Here is a 17,868-nt window from a genome sequence, read left to right on the forward strand (position 1 = left end):
TCAGGACACATGGTCCACAAGTCAAATGCATCTACATATCAATCAAAAAGAGATGCTAGCTGTTCAAAATGCCCTGACAGCCTTCAAGGATTTACTTCATCCAGGACAACTACTGAGAAAAACGGACAATACTACAGTCATGTGGTACATAAACAAGCAGGGAGGCACACATTCCTGCGCCCTCTGCAGACTAGCCATGAACTTGTGGGACACAGCATTGACTTATCAAGTACACCTGCAAGCACAATTCCTGCCAGGAAAGATAAATACTCTGGTAGACGAACTAAGCAGAAACCTAATGGATCCCCACGAGTGGAAATTGGATCCACAAGTCTTCAGCATGATAAGGAACTGGGGATGCCCGGACATAGACCTATTTGCCTCCCCTCACAACTGCCAACTACAGAGATTCTGCACAAGGACTTATCACAAGCAAGCATGGAAAGTGGATGCTCTGTCTTTCAGCTGTAAAAACCTAACAGTATATGCCTTTCCTCCACCCCAAAGTACTCCTCAAGGTCAGACAAGAGAAGCCAAAAATGATACTGATTGCCCCAGACTGGCCCTGCCAGCACTGGTACCCAATCCTAAAGAGTTTGTCTCAATGCCCAGCTTGGACATTACCTCAAATTCCTCACTTATTGACCCAACAAGACAGTCAGATACTACACAGCCAACTCAGGACCTTAAACCTGGCAGCATGGTGGATAATGTAGTCATTCAAGACACACCTCTCTCTAAAGCGGTGATGGATGTTATTTTGGAGTGCAGGAGGCCTAGCACCCAAAAATCTTATGCAGAAAAATGGAAGAGATTGTGCTTGGAACCAGGCACAAGGTATTGACACGATTGTTCCAAATATTCATCAGATTTTGCAATACTTAACTGAGATGCTGGATAAAGGCCTTTCCTTTTCATCAATTAAAATTCATGCCTCTGCCGTTTCAGCTCATTACAATACAGAACCACCTATTTTTTCTCATCCATTACTAAGGCAGTACCTCAGAGGGGCGAAAAACATAAGACCTCCAAGGAGAGCACCAGTACCTGCATGGGACCTCAACTATGTCTTGGAAAAACTCACACTGCGTCCGTTTGAGCCAGCCTCTTCAGCTGATATAAAATTCTTATCCTGGAAAATAGCTCTGCTCCTAGCAATAACCTCTGCTAGACGAGTCTCAGAGTTACAGGCACTCATGGTTGTAGAACCTTTTATCATTTTCCATCCTGACAGGGTTTCTCCGAGGACAAAACCCTACATTTATGCCTAAGGTAGTGTCCAATGTGGCCCTTAACCAAACAATTAATTTGCCTACCTTTTATCCAAACCCACAGAATAAGGGTGAGAGACTTCTACATTCTTTGGACATTCACAGGCAGCTACGCTTCTACTTGGGCAGAACCAAAGCTTTTAGAAAGACTGAACAACTTCTAGTGGCATATGCTGCAGGATCACAAGGAAAGCCTATCTCAAAGTGGATAGGCCACTGCATTTGTTCCTGCTATTCACAGCATGGCAAATCAGTGCCTAAGGGCATTAGGCCACATTCAACCAGAGCAGCAGCCACTTCAGCAGCCTTCCTCAGGGAAGTACCAACGAAAGACATCTTAGAGGCTGCAACTTGGAGTTCAGTGCACACTTTTACAAAGCACTGTCACTTACCTCTCTACTCTAAATCCAGGGCAGGCTTGCCACTGCAGTTCTGCATGGGCCTCATAGCCTCTCCTAATCCTATTTAGCACCAGCCTCCCAACCTTAGCTTTGGGATTTAACCCAATTGTAATGACTGCAACAGTGAAACATGATGAACATAGTACAGTTGTGTACCTACCATAAATGTAAATGGTAGAGTGTATTCACTGTTGCAGTCTAGGTCACCCTCCCACCATCCCCCTTTTCCTTTGCTGGGACTTATCTGTACTTCTCTATTCCATACAACCTATAGAGTGTATTTGCTTGTAGATGAAGGAAAAGTTGTTTTTTGTGTATGCATGCTTATTGGCATAATTTAGCCTACCATTTTAGAGGCACCTGACATCTGGGGCAAGAAAAACTGAAGAAAATGGCATCTGCTGCATCTTTTATACCCCTGGCACACTGACGTCATGGAGGAGGCGACAGCAACTGACGCCGGACCTAGACTTTGGAACTCGGGCCGACTGCGGGTAGCCTGCCAGCAGGATAACTCAATTTAATGACTGCAGCAGTGAATACACTCGAACATCTACATTTATGGTAGGTACACAACTGTACTTTTCCTCTGATAACCAGGATTTACCTTTAACTACCTATGAGGATTCTGATGCTGAAGACTCTATTCGCTTTGCTTCCCCCCAGAGGATTTCTCTTTTGGTGAAACCTTGTATACTCTTAGGGAGCATTTACGTTGGGAAAGGCAGGATTACTCTGATAAAGAGGCTTAGGGATTTCTTACTCCTGCCCCAGCACAGGCCTTTAGCTATCCCTCTTGTACTAGACATTGTTAATGATGCTTTTTCGTAATCTAACTTGGCCCCTGACACACTGCCTCCTGCTCCAAGAAAACCTGATGGATATTAAAGGGTTCCTGACTCTCACAAGTTCCTTTTTAAAAATCCTACTGCTGATCCTGAGACAATTCCACAGGGACCCAAGGGCATTAAAGCTACTACTGCCAAAAACCCTACCCCCTCTGATAGAGACTCCAGGGCGCTGGATAGATGGGATAAGAAGGTATACACTTCTGCATCCTTGCCCATTAGGGTCTTAAATTTCCAGTTTCATATGTTTAAGTATCAGCAGCATATTATTGGATTGCTTAAACAGAAAATTATGTTGATTCCTGATTGTGCTGAAAATAAGGATTTAATGCATTCTGCTGAACAGGTTGGAAAGCATACTTTGCAATGTGGTTTTGATTCATTAGAGGCATCTTGCAGGGCTGCTGTCACTGGGTCTCTACTTAGAAGGCATGCTTGGCTTAAGGAGCAATCCATGCCAGATCATGTTAAAGCTAAATTACTGGATGCTCCTTTAAATCAGGACCGCCTGTTTGGCAACAAGGCAGAAGAAGTTCTTAAAAAGATGGAGAAAAAAGCTAAATCTGTGCAAACGGTTAAAGATTTCTTAAAGTACAACCTCCAAGATTTAGTAAGCATTGGTCCTCTAAGAATTGGTCCTTTCCTGCCTCTTCCAGGCCCACTCAGTCCAACCCCAGACCCAGCAGAACACCCAGGCTTCTGTCCCAGGGTACACACAGGACTAAGCAGTGGGGGGCTCCCACTTCCAAATCAGGTAGTAGTAAAACTCCCCCCCCCCCCATGGTAAACGGTCTCAATGACTGAACTTTAAAACTACCAAGCACTTCTCAACTGACTGCTCCTTTAGGGGGAACGATTGCTCTGCAGGCAAAAAACTGGGGACTCATTACCCAGGACAAATGGGTTTTAAATATAGTTTCCCAAGGATACAGATTCCACTTCCACACATTACCAACCCCAAATGGTTGGCCAGATCTACCCCCAAATCAGTGGGCAGAGGCTCAAAAGCAAGTACTCTCTCTCTTAAGCATAAAGGCTATTCAAACTGTACCAGAAGAGGAGAAGGGATAAGGTTTCTACTCAAGACTTTTCCTGGTACCCAGAAAAGACAACTCATGGTGTCCTATCCTGGACCTATCTACCTTGCATCTTTTTGGTGATTCCAAAATCCAAGATGCTAACTCTTCAGCAGTTGCTTCCTATGTTAGGCAAAGATGCCTGGTTGGCAGCACTCAATTTAAAGAAAGCCTACCTGCACATCCCAATCAGGGAATCATGCAGAAGATACCTACACTTCAAAGCAGGCGACATGCACTACCAGTTCCTACACTGCCCTTTGGCTTATCTACTGCGTCCAGGGTATTCACAAAGTGCCTAGCTCCAGTCATTGCATTTTGCAGGCAAAGAAATATTCAAATACACCCATACCTGGACGATTGTCTAATTCAGGCAGAAAGCCAGGACATACTTTTGAATCATGTGGCATTTGTACAAAAGGTGCCAACTTGTCTGGGGTACACCATAAACGAAAATAAATCACAAATGGTACCCTGTCAACAAATTATATTCCTGGGAGCAAGCTTGAATACAACTTCCCAGATGGCTTTCCTCACGCCAGAGAAACAAATTAATTTGACAAACTACTTCAAACTAATGGCCACAAAAACCCTGCTATTTGCAAGGCAAATACTGCAAGCCTTGGGGTTCATGGCCTCCTGCATTCTTCTAAGTCAATATGCAAGACTGCATATGTGGAAACTACAGTGGTATCTAAAAAGCCTATGGTGTCAACATTCTCAGGATTAGAAACAATGATCCCCATCATACCTTGCCTACAGTTAGAGTTCCTTTGGTGGGCAGAGGCCTGCTACCAAAACAAGGGACTACCATCACTCTTCCCCCTGCCGCCCAAACCCTAACAAAAGCTACATCAGACTATGCATGGGGGGCTCACCTGGCAGGGAAGTGCTTTCAGGGCAAATGGAACCCAAGTCAAATGCACCTGCATATCAATCAAAAAGATATGTTAGCTGTACAGAATGCTCTGACAGCCTTCAAGGACCACATTCTTCCAGGACAATTAATGGTAAAGACGGACAACACCACTGTTGTGATACATAAACAAGCAGGGGAGTACCCATTCTTACCCCCCTCTGCAGACCAGCCATGGCTCTGTGGAACACAGCCTTGAGCCACCAAGTGCATCTACAGGCTCAGTTCCTGCCAGGAAAACTAAATGCACTGGCAGATGAACTAAGCAGAAATTACATGGACCCACACTACTGGAAACTGGAAGCAAAGACTTTCAACATGTTGACAAACAAATGGGGGAGCCCAGATATAGACCTGTTTGCCTCCCCCCAGAACTACCAATTGGACAAATTTTGCACAAGGGCTCCCCACAAACAAGCATGAAAAGTGGATGCTCTGTCCTTCAGCTGGAAAACCTATCAGTTTATGCCTTTCCTCCTCTGCCTCTACTCTCCAAAGTACTACTAAAGATCCAACAGGACAAACCAAGGACAATATTGATTGCACCAGACTGGCCACACCAACACTGATAAGCCCCTCTTGCTCAGGATGTCATTGGTGGCTCAATGGCACCTGCCTCAGACCCCTACCCTGTTGTCTCAGCAGGAGAACCAGCTTCAAACCCTGAACTTGGCAGCCTGGCTATTTAATCTCTCCATTACTATCCCTCAGTAAACAAGTGTTGGATATCATTTTAGAGGCAAGGAGACCTAGTACTAGAAAATCTTATGCTGAAAAATGGAAAAGATTCTTTGCCTGGAACCAGTCTCAAGGGATGGACACAGCAGCGCCCAACTTACCTCAGATTCTTCAATACTTAACTGACAAGGGCCTTTCTTTTTCCTCCATCAGAATTCACACCTCAGCCATTTCAGCTCATTGTAACACAGAACCACCCCTCTTATCTCATCCACTGCTCAAGCAGTTCCTCAGAGAGGCCAAAAACTTAAGACCACTCAGGAGACTACTCTAGCCTGGGGCCTTAACTTTGTATTGGAGAAACTCTCTCTTCCTCCTTTCGAGCCAGCTGCAAGTGCAGATTTAAAGTTCCTTTCTTGGAAAACAGCCTTCCTTTTAGCTATCACTTCAGCAAGAAGGGTATCTAAATTACAGGCCCTTATGGCAGTGGAGCTTTTCATCATCTTTCATGCGGGCAGGGTGTCCCTCAGAACCAATCCCTCCTTCATGCCCAAGGTGGTATCCAGTGTGGCTCCTAATCAGTCCATTCATTTGCCAACCTTCTTTCCTAATCCACAGAACAAAGGGGAACGGATACTGCACTCCTTAGATGTGCACAGACAACTTAGATTTTACCTGGACAGAACTAAACCTCAAAGGAAATCTGAACAACTGCTGGTGGCATTTGCTGCAGGGGCAGAGGGGAAGGCCATTTCAAAACAAACCATTTCTAAATGGATAGGCCATTGCATTCATTTCTGCTATAAGCACCATGGAAAACCTATCCCCACAGGGGATCAGACCCCATTCAATCAGGGATGCATCTCCCTCTACAGCCTTTCTCAGAGGTGTCCCTAATGGTGACCTCCTAGAAGCTGCTACCTGGAGTTCTCTACATACTTTCACCAAGCATTACCATTTGCCAATTTTCTCTAAATCCAGAGCTGGCTTTGCCACTGCAGTCTTGCAGGGCCTTATAGCTGGTCCTAATGCTATCTAAATTCCTCCTCCCATCCTTAGCTTTGGGAATCTACCCAAATGTGATGACTGCAACAGTGAAACACGAAGAACATAGTACAGTTGTGTACACTTACCATAAATGTAGATGTTAGTGTATTCAGTGTTGCAGTCCTGGTTACCCTCCCTCCAGCCCCCTGACTTCTTTTGGCTATACCACTACTCTCCTTCACTATGCTTATAAGCTTTTTAGTGTATTTGCTTTTTTGTTGGAGGTATAACCTTATATATATATATATATATATATATATATATATATATATATATATATATATATATTTTTTTGTTTTTTTTTTGTTTTTATTTTATTGCTTTCCATTAGGGGGGCATCTGACATCTGGGGCAAGAAAAGCTTATGTAATTGCGTCTGCTGCATGTTTTATACCCCTGACTACCTGACATCATGGAAGAAGAGACCGCAATCGACGCAGGACCCAAGACTTTGTTAATCAGGCTGACTGAGGGCTACTGCAAGCAGATAACCCAAATGTGATGACTGCAACAGTAAATACACTCGAATATCTACATTTATGGTAAGTGTACACAACTGTACTTTCTCTGACTTCTGAGAGTGAATGACTGGTTGTGCTTTGTAGACCTTCAGGATGCATACTACCATATCCAGATGGACAGGCAATCCAGAAGATGTCTTCACTTCTTTTTGGGAGCCAGGTATTTCCAATTCAGGGCCCTGCTTTTTGGCTTCACCACAACCCCTCCCCCAAGTGTTTGCCAAGTGTATGCTGTGGAAGGGACATATCTCAGGCTGCAAAAGTTCCAGGTGTTCCTATATCTGGACATGTCTCATTTCCTTCCCTACCAGGGGTCTACTTATTCAAGCTTAGAAACTCCTTGCTGCAGACTTGTTCGATGCTGGGAATTAAAATCAATCCAGACAAATCAAAATTTTGTCCTGTCCAAGTGATAAGTTCATTAGTGCACACTTTGGCACAATCTTTCAGACAGCAAAACTTCCATAAAGCTTGTTATTAACACTTTACAATCGTGTTCAAATTGTCCTTTCATCACAACAACCAGCATCGAGTGGTCCTTCTCTTACTGGGTTAAATAGCATCTTCTGTCACCCTTAGTTCTTCTCATCAGATGTCACATGTCACACGAGAGTACTACAGTGAACCTTAATAGTGCAGTGGTCTATTTGTCAGCAGCCAGATTCTTTCCCAGTATGCCTTACAGAATTTGCAGAACTCACATATGCTCGTGACTGGAATTCCCTATGGTATTACAAGGTCACCCGTTTGTCTTCCCCAAGCTGAAAGCCACTGTGGCCACAGACATTTCCCTTTTGGGGTGGGGACACTAAAGAGGGAAGACAGCCTAAGGCATATGGTCCCTTCCAAGGCTAATCTCCATATCAGCATCCTAGAGATGAGGGCAGTCATCCTAGTATCACATGCCTTTTACCATTCCCTCTCACAAGGACTGATATCGGTCCAGATATGTCAGCAGTTTGGTACATCACAAAGCAAGGGGAAACTCAATCTTATCCATTGTGTCAAGAGGCCATGAGGGTTTGGCAATGGACAGTATCTTCCAGTCACTTTCTCCTAGCAATGCACAGTCTGGGGAAGTTTGATATTCTATCCAACAGCTTTAGCAGATCTATCTTCCAGCCATATGAGTGGGCCCTCAATCAGAATGGGGCCAACTATGCTGCGATCTTTTTGCTTCTCCCCAAGACAGCAAATGACAGCAGGTGCTTTGCCCTGATACCCCCTACAGGGGGAGTCACCCAAAATGCACTGATCCACATTTGGCCCTTTTGGTCTCCTTTACTTCTTTCCTCCAACACCTCTTTTCCCAATATTTCTTTGTAAAGCTTTGGAGGCGAAAGTCACTGTAATCCTCATTGCCCCCTTCTGGTCTTTAAACGGTTGGTGCCTCTACCTATTGCCTCATCTGAAACCTGCTTAGAAGACAAAAGCAATTGAAGTTTCAACTTTGTTATAGGAGATGGCTTCCAGCAATTTAGAGGAAAATAAATTAATTTGAGTTTAAAATAAGTAAACACAGAATTTATAAAGTCAAATACCAAAAAGGTAGAAAAAGTAAAAGCTTTAACTGGCTATAAATGTTAACATATAAAATTGTCAAAATCAAAGGCTGGCTGAGCATGAGGTTACGCAGTAAGAATAGTTTCAAACAGTAGTGGAGTTAGAGGACAGAGTGAGATTTCTGCTTTATCAAAGAAACTGGAAGGAATAGACTGCATTAAGTTTTGAAAGTACAGATAAAAAAACTGGACTCGTATTCCAAAGCATGATTTATGAATTGAAAGGTACATTGCATGTTCAAATGTGGCCATAACAAAGCAGCTAAGATGTATATTAGTTAAAGATGAAATCATGCCAGCAGAAAGAGATGCTCTGAAAAGAATTGTGGGAGAAGAGAAAAGTATTAATTGGGAAGAGCAAAGTATGGAAACATGTTCACTGTGCATCAGGCAGAAAACCAAGTTTGTTCCAACAGTTAATGTCAAGGCAGATGTGAAATTCAAGCTGATGTATCCATCTTGCTTCTGAATATTTTTCCAAGAGAATTAAAGATATTTTTGGATGTAGAGCAAGTTGGGAGGGAAAGGTAGCCAGCAAGGAAACAAATTGCTTCTCATTTTCTGACGGTAACAAATCATTTAAAGACTGCCAGTGAAACCTTTTTCTGTTATTCCAAAGGAAAATGATAGCGGGATATAAAAAGCACAGTAGTTGACTAGAGTAATGAGTAGCTTAGAGTTGAATCAGGAACTGGTGTTGGGAGATAGGGATCATGAAGACCAGCAACTTTGTGAAATAACTGAATGGGTTATTGACTAAAAACAATAATCCCATGCGATATAGGAATAGACATTTGAAATGTGGCTTTGCAAGAAGTGGAATTTTGTTGACTGTGTTTAGCTGATGGGTGAACTTTGAAGCATATACTGTATTCCCATTCTGTCATTAATTTAAGAAGGACTTTGAAAAAGTAATTAAGTAAAACACTTTTGTTCTTTTTAGTTGTATAAAAGTGCCATGATGTAAAAGTGCATGTTATGTTGTAAAGCAGCTTTGTTTAGTATATAGTCAGCATTTTTTAAATGTGAATTGGAGAGAGTCTCATCAGTGATTACTGTATATGCTGTGGATGTTAAAGCAAGAACACTCTTAATTGTAAGGTATTCAGGCTTTGCTCTGTAACAAGGTAAGAAAGGCTGAATAGAAGCAAATTAAAGTTGGACTACTGTGGTGAGGGGTGTAAAAGTGCATTGATCGGGTTATATGTAAAAATAGGATAATTTCCACATTTTTAAATCGGATATCTAGATTAATGTCCTTGTTTTAAGATATAGATAACAGTTTTATTATTTTAACAAGTAGACTTGAGAAAAGGTACAGCAATGAAAAGCATGGAAATTGTAATTTTTTATATTCACAAACTCAGTTTTTCCATTAGCAAATATTTTCACTGGAAAGCAAAGTCTTTAGGTGCAAACAATCAGAAGACAGCTGAATAGCATGTGTTGAGTGGAATTAACAAGAATTTTTATAACTTTATGAAGTCAGTATTTTTCCATTTCCAGTTTGGAGATGAAACGCATACAGGTACAAGCAGTTAACCATGACAGTTTTGAATCACTGTGAGTTAAAGCACAGTGTGGTATTTAAAGATGCATTGGCAGGCAGTATAAAAATAAATGAAGCTTGAAGCTGTGGGAAATAGTTATCCAAGTTTTTGCCTCCCTAGCAGCCTAGCACTTTAAAGCATTTAATATAACAGTGCAACATTTAGTTTGTTCATTTAAAGGTAGCTAGTGTGTTTTTTTCTGGGGGTTAAAAAGTGTTTACTGAAAGCATGCAATGTTTGTTTCACATCTGGGAGGATACTAGAGGTAAGAACAGAACAGACTGCATTTAAAGTGGGAACACAGGCTGTAATATGCATTTTAGCATGAGTAACCTTAATTTTAGATTATATAATTCTCTTGAGTGTAACCATCAATTTCTGACAACAGTTCCTGTCTTTGAGAGGTGAACATTTGAAGCATGTGAAAATGTACATAGTTGTGTGGGTTTCCTAGAAGATGGGAGGCACTGAAAATTTATTTTGAGTATTTTAATTGAAGTAAACAGTCTTGAAAAATGTGACATAGATTCAGAGATAAGAAGAAACTACATAAAAGATCAACCTGCCCAACAGGAAAGTGTGTTAGGGATGGTGTGATCAGCAGATCTTTCTGTTAATTTTGTCTCCTCACTTGACCTGTATGAGACAGTGGAGCATAAGGGCATTAGCACCTGGCACTCCTCCGTAGAGAAGTCAGGAGCGACAGGTTGGAGAAAGGACTTTTCTTGTATTCTCACATTATGCAGGAGAGTGTGTAAGTGGTTAGGATGTGAGTGCATAGGGTTAGATAAGAGCACACTCAGGTGTAGGGCTTTAGGACCTGGTACTCCTCGTAAAGACCAGAGAAGGACCCCCTCTTTTTCTTAACTTTGTGTTCAGGGGAGCGGCAAAGGGGCCTAATAAGTCAATTGTGGCTCTGCTAAACATTGTGTGCATGCAAGCTGAAAGTTGGAAATTTGCATTCGAAGTATACATTCAAAAGAAATGTCATATGTAATAGGAGGGAGTAATGGTGTTCTGTCATATTGGTTATTCTGTCCATGTTGTGGAATTTAAGTTGCCTTATAATTAGACAAAAAGCAGAGTGGCGGATTATATTAGGAAGTGTGGGGCGCAAATAGCAATGTTGCAGAAAATGCATTTGGGTAGAAATGAGTGTGAATTTGACAAAAAGAATTTTAGGGTTGACATTCAGCAGCATATTGGGGGAAGGTAAAAGGGAACAGTAATACTGATTGCTAGTAGGGCTCCAGTAGTGAGAGGGGAGGTAACAGTTGCAAATTTCTGGTAGTAAGGTAAGGGGCTGGTGAGGTTGTGGATTATGTTGACATGCATTTATATTCCACCTAAAACTGCTGTTAATGGAGCTTAAGAGAATTTTGTGATAAACAAGTTTTCAACAGGGAGTATTGTTTATTGTGTGAACTGGAACCTGATTTGCAAGAGAGAGAGAGGCATGCATCAGTGGGGGTTTGAAAAGGAAAACATAACAACTGGATAGTTGCTGATGAATTGTTAGTGTTTGTTATGGAAGATGTTACTTCAGAAGTCGGAGCTCAAACAGAATTTACATGTTATCCTCCAAGGTATAATAACTTGGCTAGACTGGATTGAAATGATTTCTCATGAACATGTTAATTTAATGGAAAGCTTTGAACAAAGCCAGTAACTGTTTCAGTTCATGTGCCAATAAAAGTTAAGGTAGTAAAAATGAGACACTGGCAATTTCTTAGTTATGTGTTGAAGAGGAGTTTAAGGAATGGGTAGTGAGGGATTTTCGGGAGTTACCAGGGAAGATGATATGAAGTAGTTTACTTCATTTGGTCTTCAACCTGTGGGTCTCGGATTCACATAGGATCCTACACGGTCGCATTTTCCAGCTATGGATCCGAGCTCCAGACTCCTCCCCTTACCTATAATGTCCCTTTAGATCTCGTTTGCCACCATAGTGGTTACAAGCATGGTTTCTAAGCTCCAGGTAGTTGGTCACGTAAGTGAACAAAACTCTATTTTTTTCTATCTGATTTCTTCCTATTTTCTTCCTTACATCTTGTCTTTCCTCCCCGTGTCTGTGTCGGGGGTGGGGAGGACTTCCTTCTCTCTCCTTTTCCCTATCTAGAGAGCGCACACATGTGTGTTTGGGCCTGTTTTTTGGGGGTGGCAGAAGCCCCTAAGGCAGGTTTTAGGAAATGCACAGAGTGTGGCCATAAGCTATCTCCGGCAGATGGCCACTCTGTGCGTGGTCTTCCTTGGTGCAGACCACCTTAAGTCCCCCTGTCCTCTTTGCGCTGGCTTCAACCCCAGGGCATTTAAGGACAGGTGGGACAAACTGATTCTGAAGGGTTTGCTCCCCTCTTCAGGGACTACAGTCAGTTCTTCCCCGGTGGGGGTAGCAGCGGCTGCTGCATCTACTTCCTCTCCCCTGGCTTCAGGGACTCAAAACTCCCGCCAAAAGGTCCAGGGAAGCCATGAGAGTGTGGGAATCGGCGATCTCCACCGACCGCTTTCTAGTAGCAACGCAAATTCCAGGGTGGTCCAACATTGTAGCGGACAGGCTCAGCATATCTATCCTGATGCCTTACGAGTGGTCTCTGAATCCTTCAATAGCGGAACAGATCTTTCTAAAGTGGAGTTGGCCTTGCTGCAGTCTTTTCCCATCTCCTTCCAACGTGAAATGCAGAGATTTTTTTCGCTCTGAAGCCCCCAGAGAGACCACTGGTTCACGCTTGGCCTCCCAGCCTCCTCTGTGCTTATCCTCTGCTTCCGCTTATGTTGAAGTTTCTTCAGAAAGCTCGAAGGCTGGGGTGCACTGTGATCCTCATCACCCCATTCTGGCCTCACCAGGTTTGGTTTCCCTCACTGTGGTCTTATCTAGTTGTTCCTCCATGGATGTTAGATCCATTTCCAGATTATCTTTCTCATCGCTCAGGGATCCCTCACCCAGATCTGGACAGTCTGAAGCGCACAGCTTGGCTGCTGCGGTTCCCATGATTATCAGGACTCCCTGGTTGTCATCCCCTGTAAAGTCCATTTTGGTTGCAGCTCATAAATCCTCCACCAGAAAGGTGTATCGTAGTAAATGGAGACGTTTCTCCATATGGGCCACTCAGTGGGATTTGGACCCTTTAGCTCCTCTTAGATTTTTTGGCAAGCTTCTTTCATCAGGGTGCTAGTTCCTGTACAGTTAAAGTGCAACTGCCAGCTATTTCTAAATTCCATGTGGGGTAAATGTCTTCCCTGGCTTCTTCCAAACTTTGTAAGACTTAAAGATGCTTTTCTACTTAGACCTCCGGTTAAGTACTCTACGCCTCCATGGTATCTTACCTTGATGTTACAGGCATTGGTTTCTGCACCCTTCAAACCTGTAGCATCAGTTGATTTGCAGTTTTTGACCTGGAAAACTGCTTTCTTGGTGGCCATTACCTCAGCCAGAAGAGTGTCAGAGCTTCAGGTGACAAACTCGATCTGAAGGGAGACAAAGGGGCATTTTGGATAAAGGGAGGAGTCTGAAGCTCGGCTTCATAGCTGGAAAATGTGGTCATGTTGGATCCGATGTGGATCCGAGACCCACAGGTTGAAGACAAATGAAGTACAACTACTCAGATGGAGCGTTAGTGAGTACATAACTTCTTTTTTTCTTCAGAAAAGATAACTAGTGAGCAGGATAAAATGAAATTGGTGTTTGTGGTGAAAATGTATTATGAATTATTAAAAGGTGTTGACAGAGTTACATGCTGAAAAACAGGGGAACTCTCACAGAGTAAAATGAGGAATAACTGCAGATTGCTGAAGGGGAAAATATGGAAATGTTTGGATAATTTGCGCAAGTTTAAAACTGCTGTTAAGCAACTATTTTTGTGATAACATAAGAGCACACAAACTTTTAGTACAGCAACTTGGAGAACAGAAGTTAGAAAGTGTTATTGCCAAACCAAGGGGGCATATAACAAGATAAATAACCTGTGAAATTTTATATAAAGGAGGGAAATGTGGAAACCAAGTGAACATACAAACGAAAATGTTTGCAGAACACTTCTTTTTGCCAGGGTTAAAGGCAGATGAGGCTCAACAATTAACAGCTAAAATTGGAAGCGGTAGGATAAAATGGTGCTGTGTAATCAATCAGCAGGGAAGTTTCCAGAAGCAGACCATGGTCTTGTGGAAGTTCAGAAGTTAGGAGGGAAGAAAGTGATAACATAGGAAGGTTTTAATATTTAAAAGGGGGGGGGGGGCTTTGATCGCTGTGTTACCCAAAGAGGGCAAAGACTCTTCAGACCAAACTTCATACAGCTTTTTTTCAATTTTAAACTGTGTTTATAAAGTTTGTTTGTTTCAACTAAGAGAATGGCAAAGGTTTTGCCAAAATTGATAGGTATGGATCAGTGTGGTTTTGTGGAGAGGAGGGGAATTTTTGACAGCACGTACAGAATGATGATGATTCAGAGGGAAACAGAGTAAAAACACTGATGCAGAGAAAACTTTCATAAGATCGTCTGATCCAACTCTGAAGCTTATTTCAGTTACAGGGCTCTGACTCCTCTCCTACCCATAATCCCTTTACTCCACCCTAATACCTTAGATCTTGTTTGCCACCGAAGACTTTTGACATGTTTTCCAGGGTTCCCTTTTGCAAATTGTATCCTTTGCTGCATTCAAGCCATTATTCCTTTCCTATCAAAGAGTTTCTTGAAACTCTCTATTCCTCCTAGTTTTTCCAGTTAAATTGTGTTTTTTTATATTTCGCTTATTTGATTAGTATAGTGAGTTAGGTAGCTGTAGTGTTAACGTTTTATATAGTGTTCATAGCATAGTTAGATAAGGAATTGTTTTCTTTTTTATTTTTTTCCCTTCCCAAAGTATAGCTTATGTACTGTCTTAAAAATCTAATGCTATTACTTGCTTTTAACGTTTAGAAATTTAAATATATAGTTATATTGACTTGGATCTGTATTTTTGTGTGGTGTAGTATATACAAGTAAGGGCAGTGCAGTGATGTAGTGGTTAGCATCATCTCCTCCCAGCAAGAGGCTGTCTTATTCGATTCTTAGCTGGGGTGCCTTCTGTGTGGAGTCTGCATGTCCTTCCTGAGTTCACATAGGTTTCTCTTGGGTGCTCCAGTTTCCTCCCATATTCCAAAGATACGCATCTGAAGTGTTTTTTTCTGGGCCTCTGCTGAAAATAGACTCTGTCCCATTCGGACTTTCCTGGTAAAACAAATGTTAAATAAAAATAAGATAATTAATTTACCTGTTTTTTTGTGATTTTGGATGCTGTGACTTCACCATGTCTGATTCACAGGAGTTTAAGAAGTGTGCTCAGTGTGGGTGTAAATTGTTTCCCCAAGATCCCCTCCTGTTCTGTGTATTATTTGGGCTCTGCCCACCTGGATTCGGATTGCCAGTACTGTGCATTTTATAGTGGTAAGGCTCTCTACATTTGAAGAGTAAAACTGATTATAAAGGGTTTACTCCTTCCACAGACAGGGGCTTCATCATTTGCAGGTGGTTGTTCTAAGTCCACTATTTATTTAACATTTGTTTACCAGGAAAGTCTGACTTGGAACAAAGCTGTTTTTCAGCAGAGGCCCAGGGAGAAACACTCCAGACATATGTCTTTGTAACATGGGAGGAAACTGGGAGTACCCGGAGAAAACCCATGTGAATGCAGAGAGGACATGCAGACTCCACACAGACGGCCAAGAATCGAACCGGAGAACCTCTGTGAGGCAACAACGCTACCGCTGCACCACTGTGCTGTCCACTACTTCTAAGAGAGTGGATAAATCTAAGTCTAAGGAAAAACCCAATGATAGAGATAAGGACAGAGGAGAAAGATAAGCCTGAGAGAGTCAGAAAGACTGGTTTGGATTTAAAAAGCCGTGGTTGGATCTATCCAGGAAGCATTTTCCAGATTCAACAGTACATTCAGACCAGATGCAAAATCGGCTTGGAGGTTGGAACCTACAGTTCCTTGACACCACTCCTCTTCTGTTTGAAATCAATGAGTCAGAGGCTGCATTCTTCAATTCTCCAGGAAAGGAGATTGATTAGACCACCCTCAGTGGCATCATCCTCCTGATGGTTCCGAAGTACAGCAGAGCAGGATGTTGACAGGTTGATGAGGAAGTTTTTCAAGACTCGGATCTGGCTTGGGATTCTTTCAGTACCGTCTAACAGGAACATACTAAGTATTGACCCAACATGCCCTGCACTTTTCTTTCCAATACTGGTACACCCTACGCTAGAACCAATTGCTCTGGTCTTGAGCTGTACCAAGGCGCTATCGTCAGGTTCAACAGTTGTGATTTGCCATAGACAGTATCCCCCTTTTCTCATCTTTGAAGTAGTAGGATCAGAGAGAGACTCAAACATGAAGTGTCAGTGCCATGATTTGAGAGGAGGGATTGACACCAAGGCTTTTGGAGCCATTCCTACCTCTCAGTGCCTCAGCCCTTGACAGCTCAGAGATGGGGGTCATCTTCATGGTCGATTCTGATCAATGCTGAGGGATCTCTTTTTGGGTCTGAGCAAGGGTAGGTCTTTGGAGCTGATTGTGCCTTCTGCCTTTGAGGCTTTTCACAAGGTCTTAGGTATGCCTAAGAAGGCCCCTCTAGCCAGTTTGGGCCCTTCCAAACCCCAACAGAATTCTGGATGTTCGTGTTTCACTGTTGCAGTCATTACTCTTGGGTTATCCTGCTGGCAGGCTACCTTCAGTCGGCCAGAATTCCAAAGTCTAGGTCGTGCGTCGGTTGCTGTCGCCTCTTCCCTGATGTCAGTGCGCCAGGGGTATAAAAGATGCAGCCAACGCCATTTTCTTCAGTCTTTCTTGCCGCACGGTGCCCGAAGCAAAAGCAGTTTTCAAGTGCCGGTCAGCCGACTCCTGAGATATTCACATCTGAATTTCAGAACCGAAGTCTTCATTAAAGCGAAGTACACTGTTGGGGAAACTTTTTTCTTGCTCCAGACCGATGTCAGAAAAAGTTAACAATTGTATTTCTTGTGGGAAGCAAATACCTCATAAGGATTTTCACTCTTACTGTATTCCTTGCCTAGGCCCTGATCACAACGTTGCTAGCTGTCGGTTTTGTGCTAGATTTAACCAACGCACTGTTCAGCATCGGTTCGATTTTGCATTTCATTACTTTGGCCGAAGATTTAATTATATAATGCCATTGGACCAGCTGACAACCGGAGTTTACAAAAAACGCAAGGACAAGGAAAAGAATAGGCATCTGAGGTCCAAAACTGACTACGAGGCCTGTGCTAGGCCAGTCACCGGTTCGCTGGTTCTCAGTGAGGTGCTTTCGCAGCCCCTGGCACCCGATACCTCAGAGCCACAGGCCACTTCTGACTCCCACGTGGAGCCGACTGGGCCTCTGGATACTCAAGGTATTGGATACTCGGAAATCATTCCCTCAGATGGGTCCGGAGCCGCTGAGCAGGCATCGGCTTCTGAGGGTGTCTTCAGACCTACACAACTATATATTAAGCCATCTTCATCTTCAAAGACAAAGACTAAAGCAGCTCTAAAGACAAAGAAACAAGTACAGCATTCTCCTGCTCTCAGACTTCCATGCCTAAAAAACAGATGCTCAAAATGGCCGAAGACCTAATTACTTTGATCAGGGGCTCCCATCCCCCTCCTGATGAGAGGCCTAGGCAAGAGACAGAGTAGGATTCTTCTGATCAAGTTTCCATTTCATCTGATTCCTCCTCTGAACAGGATTACTCCATGCTTCCCTGTGAGGATTCTGATGCTGAAGAATCCATTCCTTCAGCCTCTCCTCCTGAGGATTATTCTTTTGGGGAAACCCTGCATATACCATGAGGGAGCATTTCCACTGGGAGAGCCAAGATTATTCTGACTCTAAGAAAAGGCTCAGGGACTTTCTATTACTTCGTCAGCACAAACCCCTTGCTATTCCACCTGTTCTAGACATTGAAGATGATGTATTTTCAGAGTCCGGCCTGTCCCCTGACTCTTTACCCCCTGCACCTG

At 42.9% G+C, this 17,868-nt stretch overlaps 1 protein-coding gene across 4 annotated transcripts in view; it reads left to right on the plus strand.

Annotated features, from left to right (window-relative positions):
• Positions 1–17,868, plus strand: part of PHRF1 (PHD and ring finger domains 1) — a 1,670,136-nt gene that overhangs the window by 1,255,639 nt on the left and 396,629 nt on the right. The gene's annotated exons all lie outside the window — the stretch shown is intronic.

Source organism: Protopterus annectens, chromosome 17.part0 (assembly GCF_019279795.1).
Source record: "Protopterus annectens isolate FY-2018-M chromosome 17.part0, PAN1.0, whole genome shotgun sequence".
NCBI classification, from domain to species: Eukaryota; Metazoa; Chordata; order Ceratodontiformes; family Protopteridae; genus Protopterus; species Protopterus annectens.